The sequence below is a fragment of the Lathyrus oleraceus genome, chromosome 5 (assembly GCF_024323335.1).
Source record: "Lathyrus oleraceus cultivar Zhongwan6 chromosome 5, CAAS_Psat_ZW6_1.0, whole genome shotgun sequence".
Lineage (NCBI taxonomy): Eukaryota > Viridiplantae > Streptophyta > Magnoliopsida > Fabales > Fabaceae > Lathyrus > Lathyrus oleraceus.
In genome coordinates, this window is record NC_066583.1 from 557134041 (window position 1) to 557145386 (window position 11346).

The 11346-nt window shown below is 39.0% G+C and overlaps 1 non-coding gene across 1 annotated transcript; it reads left to right on the forward strand.

The window, feature by feature from the left end:
- Positions 1-11017: 11017 nt before the first annotated feature.
- Positions 11018-11124, forward strand: LOC127088652 (small nucleolar RNA R71). The gene has a single exon (XR_007790479.1). It is a non-coding gene; the product is annotated as a small nucleolar RNA R71 (small nucleolar RNA).
- Positions 11125-11346: the final 222 nt, after the last annotated feature.

Here is an 11346-nt window from a genome sequence, read left to right on the forward strand (position 1 = left end):
CACGCATAGGCAAGCAAAAGACGTATAGCTTCAAGGCGAGCAACTGGAGCATAAGTTTCCTCATAGTCTATGCCCTCCTCTTGGTTATACCCTTGTGCTACTAAACGTGCCTTGTTCCTAGTAATCACTCCGTTTTCATCAAGCTTGTTCCTAAAAACCCACTTAGTGCCTATGATATGATGATCTCGCGGACGAGGGACAAGTTCCCAAACGTCATTTCTTTTAAATTGATTAAGCTCTTCTTGCATGGCCATTAGCCAAAATTCATCAATCAAGGCCTCTTTGGCATTCTTAGGTTCTACTTGTGAAACAAACGCGAAGTGAGAACAAAAATTACTTATCTTAGAACGAGTCATTACTCCCTTTGAAATGTCTCCCAAGATGTTGTCAATGGGATGGTCTTTTGAGGATCTCCAAGCTGTTGGAAGATCATTCACTTCAGCTGTCTTTTCTTCCTCAATTTCTTCATGACTAGTATCTTCCTCCTTCTCATGGGCAGCTGTTTTGGACTGATCAGTTTCCTCAACAGCTTCCTTGAGTATGTCTTCTGTAGATACACCTGCGTCATCAAAAGAAATACCTTTTCCGACATTCTTCGGATAAGACTCATCAAAAGAAACATGAACAGATTCTTCAACAGTAAGTAAACGCTTATTATACACTCTATATGCTTTACTTGACAGTGAGTAACCAAGAAAGATACCTTCATCCGCTTTTGCATCAAACTTCCCAATGTTTTCCTTACCGTTATTCAGAACAAAACATTTACAACCGAATACGTGAAGATGTGACAAGTTTGGTTTTCTTCCTTTCAAAAGTTCATAAGGAGTTTTGTTTAAAATAGGGCGAATTGAGATTCTGTTTAGAACATAACAGGCCGTGCTGACAGCATCAGCCCAAAAGTATTTAGGTAATCCACCCTCATTAAGCATTGTTCTTGCCAACTCCTCTAAAACACGATTTTTACGCTCCACAACGCCATTTTGTTGTGGAGTGCGAGGGGCTGAAAAGTTATGCTCAATACCATACTTGTCACAAAACTTCTCAAAGTGATAATTTTGAAACTCACCACCATGATCGCTACGAATTGTAACTATTTTGGAATTCATTTTGTTTTGGGACAGATTTGCAAAATTTTTAAAAGCAGAAAAAGTTTCATCTTTGCTATGAAGGAATATAGTCCAAGTGAATCTAGAGTAGTCATCAACTATTACAAAGCCATAGTAATTTCCACCTAGGCTCTTTGTCCTAGAAGGTCCAAAGAGGTCCATATGGAGAAGCTCAAGGGGTCGTGAAGTTGAAATTACATTTTTAGATTTAAAAGACACCCTTGTTTGCTTTCCCATTTGGCACGCGTCACATAGGTGGTCTTTTGAAAATTTTATTTTTGGTAGACCGACTACTAGATCCTTAGATACAACCTTATTTAGCAAATCGAAGTTAACATGCGCTAAACGTCTATGCCAAAGCCAAGAATCATCATTCAAGGTGACTAGACATTTAGTATTTGTTAAAGGTACATCAAACAAGTCAAGCATATAGATATTGTTTACTCTTACACCCTTAAACACAATGTTTTGTTCAACATGTTCAATTATGCAGCAAGTTTTTGTAAACGACACTTTATAGCCCATGTCGCATAGTTGACTTATGCTTAACAAATTGTGTTTAAGTCCCTTAACTAAATGGACATTTGAAATAGTAGTGGTGGAGGGATTACCTACACTACCTTTGCCGAGTATAGCTCCTTTGTTGTTGTCTCCATAAGTGACATATCCCTTCTTCTTTGCCTTGAAGTCTATAAAGAGCGATATGTCACCGGTCATGTGCCTCGAGCAGCCGCTGTCAAGAAACCACCTTCTATCTGCGGAGGCAAGGCACTCATCCTACAACATCAAAAGAGAGAAGTTGGTACCCAATTTTCATTGGGTCCAAGTGGGTAAGTGCTAACATGGTTGCCTTTTGGCTTCCATTGATAAATGCCTTTAGGGACAAGAAATCTCCTAAATTTGCATTTCTCAATGGTATGGCCAGCATGGCAACAATAATGACATAAACCATGATGATGTGTTTGTTGTTTCTTGTTCATTGAATCCTTTAGAATAAAAGAGTATTTTGCATATGGAGGATTCAATGACTTCTTAAACAACTTGGGGTCAACGGCATAAGTAACTTTAGGTTGTAGCGCTTTCTCTAATTTGACCTTAAGAGTGTTTACCTCTTTTTGCCAAATATAACAAGCGTCACAATACCTAACTCTACTACATCCGTCAATGTCAATAATTTTTGAATTTTCTGCAATACTAGCTTTCAACGCTTCTAACTCAATTTCAGCTTTGTTTACTTTACCTTCCAAAAATGAAAAAATATGTTTGTCGGAAGATAGTCTTTTAAAAGCATCTACAGCTTCGTTATGCAGTTTTTCAAAAGCTATTTTTAGTTCCAGAAAAGACATAGAAGAGAAATTATTGTAGTAGGCTTGTTTTACCTTTTTGTCATTGTTTTTCTTCTTGTGGTAGGACAGATTTTTTGTGTGAGCCATAAGGCACAGATTTGCTGCTTCATCATCATCACTTGAGCTTTGTGTGCTTGATGAATCGCTATCACTTTCCCATGCAATGTACGCTCTTCTTTGTTTGCTGTACCCTTTTGGTGAATCCTTTCTTTGATCCTTATACTTTATAGGGCAATCCGTTTTATAATGTCCAAATTTACCACAATTAAAACAGGATCCTCTTCCTCTACTCTTCTTGTTCTCTTCTTGTTTCAAATTTGTAGATTGTTTTCGAAACTTCATGAGATTTTTGTCGGAATGCTTGACTCCATTCTTTCGAATGAATCTATTGTATCTCCTTACAAACAGTCCCATTTCCTCATCATCCGAGTCTTTGTCACTACTTGAATCATTGTCGCTTTGCTCTTTTCGTGAGGACTTAGAGCTAGAGGCCACAAGAGCTATTGGCTTCTTCTCTCCCTCTTTGTCTCTTTTCTTCTCCTTTTCCTTCTTACTTTTGTTCTCATATTTTTCAAGACTTTCCAATGCTTGCTGATGTTCTTCCAGCTTTCCAAACAAAGTTGTAATCGTAAGTCTTGTTAGATCGTTGGCTTCCTTGATTGCTATTACTTTAGGTTGCCACTCCCTACTAAGACACCTGAGAATTTTATTAGTAGCAATTTCATTGGAAATAGGTTTTCCAAGAGCATTCAATCGGTTAGTTAGATGAGTGAATCTCTTTTGCATGTCGGAGATGGATTCTCCTTGTTTCATGCGAAAGAGCTCAAACTCTTGATTGAGTATGTTAATGCGGGACTGTTTTACTTCAGTAGTACCCTCATGGGCAACTTCTAAAGCGTCCCACATTTCTTTAGCTGTCGTGCAATGGGATACTCGATAATACTCATCAACACCAAGTGCTGAAATTAACATGTTTCGAGCTCTCCAATCACACGACCACTTTTTCTCATCTTTCTCATTCCAATCATCTTCTGGTTTAGGTACTATGGCGCCAGCTGCATTAGTCATAGTAATTTGAAACGGACCGTTTTCAATGGCAGCCCATACTAACCTATCCACAGAATTTATATGAACTCGCATGCAGTCTTTCCAGTAGCCATAATTTTCACCGTTGAAAATAGGCGCTCTATTATACGCCCCCTTTGGTTCAGAATCCATACTGTTACAGGCAGCCACAGAGCACCAGCGAACCAGGCTCTGATACCACTTGTTAGACGGTGTGGCTAGTGATCGAGAGGGGGGGTGAATAGATCACCTCTTTGAAATTTAACGGATTTGAAATTTTATCAGAGTTTTCAAAGTTGGCGGAAAAATCAGTCCCGAATCGACTTCCGTCTATTCTGAACCGCTACTCGAAAGCCGGACACACAAGTTTAATTGCTAGATTTTAATGAGAATGACAGAAACAATTCACACCAGAATTTTAACTAATTGAATGCACTTATCATTAAAGTCTATTTCCAATGAATAAAATCTAGCTAACCGTTTTATCAAACAGTTGGTGTGTATGTGATTGATGATAAACAGCAATGGAGTTTGATTAAAAGTTTTCTTGCCACTGCTGTCTTGCAAAAGGAACAATCACCACAAACTAACTGACATTGCGAAAACAGTTTGAAAAACGTAAAGAGGAGTAAGGTAAGAATACGATACGCAGAGATTTGGTAAGGAAGTTCCCCACGTCGTCCTCGCGTGTGGGTACGTCTCCCTCTCAATTTCAAATGAAATTGAGAACTTTGATTATCAATTTTTGCCGAATCCGTTGATACAAGGTTATGATACAAAGACAGAATTCTAAACTCTAAGAACTTCTTCTTGTATGAACCTTCACTTGATCTGAGCACGATCAAGATTTTCCTGCACGAAATTGCAAACAATTCACCGGTTCCACGACCTGCTTGCGAAATCCCCCGATCTCCAAACGCAACGCTGCGGCTGAATATGTTTTGCAAACGTGAATCCCAAACCCTCAAGAACACTCCAGTTCTTGAAGGACAAACCAGTAGGTTTTTCCTAGAAACCCCCTTCAATCTTCAACTCAGCTAGATCCTCGATCGTTCCACTGCAAACCACAACTAGATCCTTGATCGTACCACTGAACGTTATCTCGATGCTTCTTTAATCCAAAGAACAAGAATGGTTATGTGTAAATGTTCTTGAAGAAAAGTGATTGAGAAGATGAAGAAGATGAAGTCTCTTTCAGGTTTCTAATTGCTCTCAAACAATTGCTCCAACACTGCTTTTTGATCTTGTGTTCAATTGTTTTCCCTCAATGAATTTGTATCTTGCACTGCTGTTATAACCTGTCTTATATATGCTGCAAAACAGTTACTGTTATACCACAAAACAGCTTTATGTATTGATACATAAGAGTGTGCATCGATGCGTACTGTAAGATATGTGAAATTTTGGTGAAATTGATTAATCATGTATCGATGCAAAAGTCGTGTGTATCGATGCATGTGATTATTTCACTAGTATGTATCGATGCCTGATGCGTATGTATTGATACACAGGCTGTTTCAATTAGTCATGTATCGATGCAGGGATCGTGTGGATCGATGCATAGAGTCTTTTGCCTTTCATGTATTGATGCATGACTCGTATGCATCGATGCATACTGAACAAAAATGTTTTGTGATTTATCACATGCTGTATGTATCGATGCAGAGGCTTATGTATTGATACATACTGACATAAAATGCATTTTAATTGTTATTTTAAAGAGAAGTATCAATGTAGGTTTATATGTACAGTTATGCAACAAATAGAATGGGATGGAAAACATAATAAAACACAAATGTATCATGTAATGCAATGCACAACCAACAATTGGATGATGATCACACAATTTGCTATCATTAAAAATTAATTCAAGGTAAAGAATTCTCTCACAGCCAACATAAAAGTGGCACCGTTTACTGGACGGTTCTGGGAAGCACAAAATATGATGAAGAGTTCATCACGTGAAACTGAGGTACTATTTGACTTCTTCCCGAAAAGGGTGTGGGCTAGGATCTTATGGAAATAACGAAAGGCCGGGTTATGTATGTTTCCAGAAAGAAACTCATGTTCCTCGGGATCGTGATTTTCAGTCAAGCTTCCCCAAAAAATGTTCAAGTTCTCTATATTCAAAAAGGTCTTCTTGGCTCACTGTGAATGTATCAAGGGAGGTAGAGAAACCTAAAAGGTTGGTAAAGTCTCGAATGTTAAATTGATACTCCATGTTGAACATTCTGAACTGAATGAAACCTCTGCTTATTCCTTTTCCATGGCTGGGTAGATAGATCAGAGAACTAAGGAATTCTAGAGTCAGTCTCCGATAAGTGACGAATTGTCTACGGATAGGAGTGGTTTCCCATCCTATCTGACTCAGCAAATACAGGACACTCTCTCTTAGTCCAAGGGCAGTCATTGCCCAGTCATCAGCATATAAACTAGGTAGCATCTCTCTTTTTGCTAGTTCCTCAAACCTTTGTTTCTGAGCTTTCCCTCTGAATTTGATACCCATACGATCAATTTGTCCCATCAGGTTAGTGTTAGCTAGAGAAAGGAAAAACAAGAGTTTTAGTCAGGATTTGGCCAAATGCCGAAAGAATAGAAGAAGAAAAATTAAAATAGATTAAGAATGAATACTAAATAAAATTTTAAAAGAATAATTAAGTAAGAAATGAAAATATAAATATTTGTGGGTTGTCTCCCACTAAGCGCTTTGTTTAATGTCGCAAGCTCGACAAAAACTATCAAATATAATCTATAAATTCTGGAGGCACTACGTCTAAATGCAGGACTTGTGAGTCTTCAATGTTCTCTGTATGATGATAATGTTTTAGACGCTGCCCGTTTACGATAAACGGTTCAATGGATTTTCCTTTAATTTCCACCGCTCCACTGGGGAAAACATTGGTAATTTGAAATGGACCTGACCATCTAGATCATAGTTTTCCCGGGAATAACTTTAGTCTAGAGTTAAATAACAGGACTGTATCGCCTTGTTTGAAGATTTTTCTTGCTATGCGCTTGTCATGCCATTGCTTTGTTCTTTCTTTGTAGATTCTGGCATTTTCGTAAGCGTCTCGTCTGAGTTCCTCTAGTTCGTTTATATCAAGGATTCGCTTTTCACCGGCGGTCTTATAGTTTAAATTTAGATTTTTAATAGCCCAGTAGGCTTTATGTTCTAATTCTACCGGGAGGTGGCAAGATTTTCCATAGATAAGCTTAAATGGGGTTGTCCCTATGGGAGTTTTGTAAGCAGTTCGATACGCCCATAAAGCTTCTGGTAATTTCAATGACCAGTCTTTCCTTGAGGTGGCGACTGTTTTTTCCAATATTTGTTTGATTTCTCTGTTAGACACTTCCACTTGCCCACTGGTTTGAGGGTGGTAAGGTGTCGCTACTCTATGTCTCACACCATACTTAAACAGTAGTTTTTCGAGTATCTTAGATATGAAATGCGATCCACCATCACTGACTACTATTCTCGGGACACCAAATCTTGGAAATATTATATTCTTAAAGAGTCTAGTTACTACTCGTGTGTCGTTTGTTGGAGAAGCTATAGCTTCAATCCATTTTGATACGTAGTCAACCGCTACGAGTATGTACTTGTTACCGAAAGAAGGTGGAAAAGGTCCCATGAAGTTTATTCCCCACACGTCGAAAATCTCTACTTCCAAAATTCCTTTTTGTGGCATCTCGTCACGTCTAGATATGTTTCCTGTGCGTTGACATCTATCACATTTCTTGATAGCCGCATGCACATCCTTCCATATATTCGGCCAATAAAAACCGGCTTGTAGGATTTTGGAGCAGGTTTTGGATGTACTTGCATGTCCACCATAAGGAGCGGAGTGACAGTGTTGGATTATATTTTCTACCTCTTCTTCGGGTATACACCGACGGAAAATACCGTCGGGGCCTCTTTTGAAAAGTAAAGGGTCATCCCAGTAATAGTGTTTTATGTCATAGAAGAATCGTTTCTTTTACTGGTAGGATAAAGTAGGAGGAACTATTCCGGCAGCTAAATAATTGACGAGATCAGCGTACCATGGTGTAACAGATATAGCTAAGGTGGTTTCTACCTGTTTATCAGCTTTATTTTCCTCCAAAGTAGCTATAAGTTTATCGTACGAGAAATCATCGTTGATCGGTGTTCTTTCCGGTTCCAGGTTTTCGAGTCTAGAGAGGTGATCTGCTACTACGTTTTCAGTTCCTTTCTTGTCTTTGATTTCCAAATCGGACTCTTGTAGCAGCAGGATCCACCTTAGGAGTCTAGGTTTAGCATCCTTTTTTGTTAAGAGGTACTTGATAGCAGCGTGGTCAGTGTAAATGATTATTTTGGCTCCGACCAAGTAAGAACGAAATTTATCTAGCGCGAATACTACTGCTAAAAGTTCTTTCTCGGTTGTGGCGTAATTCATCTGTGCTTCATTTAGAGTTCTACTTGCGTAGTATATGACGTGAAGCTTTTTATCCTTTCGTTGTCCTAAAACAGCACCCACAGGGTAATCACTGGCATCACACATTATTTCGAACGGTTCGTTCCAATCTGGTGTCTGCATTATGGGCGCGGAGATGAATGCTTGTTTAAGCGTTTGAAATGCTTCTAAACATTTATTATCGAATATGAATTCAGCATCTTTCATCAATAGTCCGGTTAAAGGTTTAGTTATTTTAGAGAAGTCTTTAATGAATCGTCGGTAAAAACCGGCATGTCCTAAGAAGCTTCGTACTTCTCTCACAGTTTTCGGAGGTTGAAGGTTTTCGATTACCTCTATTTTGGCTTTGTCTACTTCAATTCCTCTATTTGATATAATGTGTCCTAAAACAATTCCTTCTTGTACCATAAAGTGACATTTTTCCCAATTAAGTACTAGGTTTACTTTTACACATCGCTCTAGAACTCTTTCTAGGTTCTCAAGGCATTCTTCAGAGCTTTGTCCGCATACGGAAAAGTCATCCATAAAGACTTCCATGATATTTTCGAGAAAATCGGCGAATATTGCCATCATGCACCTTTGGAAGGTTGCAGGAGCATTGCACAAGCCAAACGGCATTCTTCGATAGGCGAAGGTACCAAAAGGACACGTGAACGTTGTTTTTTCTTGGTCGTCAGGATGAATTGGTATTTGAAAGAAGCCTGAATAACCGTCTAGATAGCAGAAATGAGAATGTTTTGCTAATCGTTCTAACATCTGGTCAATGAATGGTAAAGGGAAATGATCTTTTCGGGTTGCTTTGTTTAGTTTCCTATAGTCAATGCACATTCTCCATCCCGATTCGATTCGTTTGGTTATAGTTTCTCCTTTTTCATTTTCAATAACTGTTATACCTCCTTTCTTCGGTACTACGTGTACAGGACTAACCCATTTGCTATCAGATATAGGATATATGATACCTGCCTCTAATAACTTGGTTATTTCCTTCTTCACTACCTCACTCAGGATCGGGTTTAGTCTCCTCTGGTGTTCCCTAGAAGTTTTACAGTCTTCTTCTAGCATGATGCGGTGCATAAAAATAGAAGGACTTATTCCTTTAAGGTCGGTGATGTTGTATCCTAGTGCGGTTGGATATTTTCTTAAGATATGCAGGAGTTTTTCTGTTTCGAGTTTTCCTAGGTCTGCATTAACTATCACTGGTCGTTCGAGTTCTAAGTCTAGGAATTCATATCTCAGATTTTTGGGAAGTGTTTTCAGGTCTAGGGTTTGTTTCTTAAGGCATTGCGTAGGATCCGGTGTTATTGCCAAACATTGGCTAAGTTTGTCTTCTACAAGATAGTCAGATGATTTGTGATTTTCTAACTCTGTTTCTTTTATGCATTCATCAATGATATCCATGAAGTAACACGTGTCTTCTATTGCAGGTGCTTTCAAAAATTGGGAAAGAATGAACTCAATTTTCTCTTCTCCCACTTCGAAAGTGAGTCGTCCTCGTTTTACGTCTATGATTGCACCGGCAGTTGCTAAGAACGGTCTTCCCAGTATAATGGGTGTAACTTCATCTTCTCTAATGTCCATAATTATAAAATCGGTTGGAATGTAGAATTGACCTATGCGCACGGGAACGTTTTCAAGAATTCCTACAGGATATTTAACAGAATGATCCGCTAGTTGCACAGACATTTTAGTTGGTCTTAATTCTCCCATTTCAAGTTTCTTGCATATGGATAAGGGCATAACACTAATACCGGCTCCTAAATCGCATAAGGCCTTGTCTATGACAAATTTTCCTATGTGACAGGGTATAGAGAAACTACCTGGATCTTTAAGTTTAGGAGGCATATTCTGGATTATAGCGCTACATTCGGCAGTGAGTGTAACGGTTTCGCTATCTTCAAGTTTCCTTTTATTAGAAAGAATTTATTTTAAGAACTTAGCATATGAGGGCATTTGCGTAATAGCTTCTGTAAAAGGAATTGTGACGTTTAATTGTTTCAGTAGGTCAACAAATTTTTAAAATTGGCCCGCATCTTTGGTTTTAATAAGCCTTTGAGGGTAAGGAATAGGTGGTTTATAAGGCGGTGGAGGTATATAGGGTTCTTTCTTTTCTACGGTTTCCTTATTACTCTCTTCCTTTTCCTTAGGTTTATTTTCTTCCTCAGTTGACTTTTTAGAGTTTTGGTTCTCAGTTCTTGGATCAGGCGGTCCTTCCACTTCCGTTCCACTTCTTAGTATGATTGCATGAGCGTGGCTTCTCGGGTTAGGTTGGGGCTGTCCAGGAAATGCACCAGTTGGGGCAGCAGTAGGCGCTTGTTGTTGAGCTACTTGTGATATTTGTGTTTCCAGCATTTTGTTATGAGTAGCCAGGGAATCTACTTTACTTGCTAGTTGTTTGATTTGTTCGCCAGTGTGTACATTCTGGTTTAAGAAATCTTTATTGGTTTGCTGTTGAGAAGCTATGAAGTTCTCCATCATGATTTCCAAGTTGGATTTCCTAGGAACGTTATTATTAGGTGTAGATGGGATCGGCTTTTGATATCCCGGAGGTATAGCTGGGGCTTGATTTGGAGCTTGTCCAGGCGCGTATAAGGCATTATTACTCTTATATGAAAAATTAGGATGATTCTTCCAGTTAGAGTTATAGGTATGCGAGTAGGGATTTCCTTGAGCATAGTTTACTTGCTCTGCTTGGATTCCTGTTAGGAGCTGACAATCTGCAGGAGTGTGACCTTGGATTCCACAAACCTCACAATTCTGAGTTATGGCAACCACGGTGGCTGGAGGTGATACATTTAAACTTTCAATTTTCTGGACCAGAGCATCCACTTTTGCATTAACATGATCAAGGTTACTTATCTCGTACATGCCACTTTTTGTTTGAGGTTTTTCTACCATTGTTCTTTCGCTTCCCCACTGATAGTGGTTTTGGGCCATGCTCTCGATAAGTTGATAAGCATCAGCGTAAGGTTTGTTCATAAGTGCACCACCTGCGGCGGCGTCTATTGTTAACCTCGTGTTGTACAAGAGACCATTATAGAAGGTATGAATCACTAACCAGTCCTCTAAACCATGGTGTGGACAAAGTCTCATCATGTCTTTGTATCTTTCCCATGCTTCGAAAAGAGACTCGTTATCTTTCTGTTTAAATCCATTTATCTGGGCTCTTAACATAGCTGTTTTGCTCGGCGGAAAATATCGAGCAAGGAAGACTTTCTTCAACTGGTTCCACGTGGTGACTGAGTTGGAAGGAAGAGACTGAAGCCATCTTCTAGCGCTATCTCTTAACGAGAAAGGAAAAAGACGAAGTCGAATTGCCTCTGAAGTGACACCATTAGCTTTAACAGTATCAGCGTATTGGACAAATACGGATAAATGAAGGTTTGGATCCTCGGT